General features: G+C 49.2%; 1 long non-coding RNA gene across 1 annotated transcript; it reads left to right on the plus strand.

The window, feature by feature from the left end:
- The first annotated feature begins 867 nt into the window (after positions 1–867).
- On the plus strand, positions 868–1,397 carry LOC139263937 (uncharacterized). Its single transcript, XR_011593254.1, has 3 exons — positions 868–918; positions 1,031–1,193; positions 1,328–1,397. It is a non-coding gene; the product is annotated as an uncharacterized lncRNA (long non-coding RNA).
- Positions 1,398–1,942: the final 545 nt, after the last annotated feature.

Genomic DNA, 1,942 nt, shown 5'->3' on the forward strand with positions numbered 1-1,942 from the left:
GACCACAGCATAGGTAGAGGCCAGGAGCAAGTCACTTGCCAAATCTCTTGGCTAGTAGTATCAGGGATCTAAAGAGAGGAAGAAGCTCCCCTAGTGGCTTATCTGACTAAAGCAATGTGTCATAGAAACATAGGGCTCAAGTTTCGGGGCGCGCCTAGGACAGCACAGCCCCAACACCCACGCCTGTTTTCCGCGCTCAAAAGCGTGTCAAAAACTCACGCAGGAATTCTCGGCCTCGCAGCAGCTTCTTTGCAGCTCGGCATGGCGCGCAGAGATCAGCAGTGGGCGGGGCCAAAGCATCGCGCCGATTTTGAGACAGCAGGGGGGCGGGGCTAGCTCAGAGCAGAAGCTATCGTGCCGGCAGCCCTGCGCGTGCACGCTAGAACGTGCGCGCATGCGCAGGGTGATACAAACATTGGCACTTGGCCATTTTTAAAGGTACCTGAGGAAAAGTGCTGATTTGTTTTGTGGAGCTGTGGAAAGGCTTGTGAGTGAATTTTGGTGATTTTTTTTGTGCCTGCAGGAGTGCTTTTAGCAGCACTGTTGAAGAAATCACCTGCTGAAATCAGTGAGTGCTGCTTTTTGCTGCTAAACTTCCAGAACAAGTGCTGCATTGGTGCATGCAAAATAAGGACTGTGTGTTTTGAAAAATAAGAGTGTCAATGCAATACAGCACTGGAACAATGTCCACCAAGAACAAATAATTTCTTGCATGAGGAAGTGGAAATATTAGTTAACGTCATTGAACAGAGATGGCAGGAGCTAGATACCAGCAACAGAAGTTGCATAAAAGTGCCACCCAAAGAAATGAAGAAACTCTGGAACCAAGTTGCAGAAGATTATTGCGCAGTGGTACATACCAGGAGATCTGGAAGCCAGTGTAAAAAGAAATGGCACGACCTTGGTCAAGTAGTTAATGTAAGTAATATTTTAATTTTTTAATGGAATCGTAATTGTAAATGTGACTATCTGTATGTCCCACCCTGCAGAAAGACGCACTCTGTAAAAAGTTATATTTTAATCTTTGCAGAAGAAATTGGCCCACAACAAAAGGGAAAGAACTCGAACAGGAGGAGGCACACCCAATCTGCATCCACGGACACCCTTGGAACAAAGGGTAGCTGTTATGATGAGTCGTACATGGAGAAAAGCAATCAGTACAGCACAAGCTGGGCCCGCACGCGAGGAAGAGGGTAAGTCCTGAAAATGCATCGTGGCCCATCAAATCAACCTGCTGCCTGGCCTGCTATGTGTGAGAGTACTCATGCCACCCATCCTGCCCCCTCCTCTGCTGCTAAACATTTGACTGTTCTGATATATTTTGCAGAAGATGATGATGATGATGCCAACCCTGAAGATCCACAAGAACCAGTAGAACCAGATGCGACGATCCAGACTGGCTGCAGGCGGCAATGACTGAAATGTCTTCTGGGGAGACCTTCCAAATTAATATTTATGAGCCCACATTAACGGGCATCAGAGTTTCAACCCCTTGCTTAAGTTCTGCTTCCACCTTACATGGTTTTGATTCCGATGTTGCGGGTCCCGGTGGTGCTGCTGGTGTAATCCAGCAGTTTACAGCCAGTGCCCTAGCGTCCCAGCCTGCGCCTTCCACTCGCACAGGTTCTGGTTCCACCTTCCATGGTTTTGATTCCGACGTTGCGGATCCCAGTGGTGCTGATAATATAATGGAGCAGTTTACACCCATTGACCCACCATCCCACTCTAGTGCTGCCATTTGGAACACCGAGCGTCCCATCGTCCCAGCCCGCGGCTCCCAATGTAATAGTGCCGCGAGGCAGACCCAGGCAGAGGAGAAGGAGATTGGAGACACGCTCTCCTGAGATGCAGCGTGTAACAGATGCGGCTCAGGTTGTGGCATTAGATAGGGAGACCAATGAGCTTACCCGATCACTCGTGGGCAGCGTCAGTGCAGTGGGTG

The sequence above is a fragment of the Pristiophorus japonicus genome, chromosome 5 (assembly GCF_044704955.1).
Source record: "Pristiophorus japonicus isolate sPriJap1 chromosome 5, sPriJap1.hap1, whole genome shotgun sequence".
Taxonomy (NCBI): Eukaryota; Metazoa; Chordata; class Chondrichthyes; family Pristiophoridae; genus Pristiophorus; species Pristiophorus japonicus.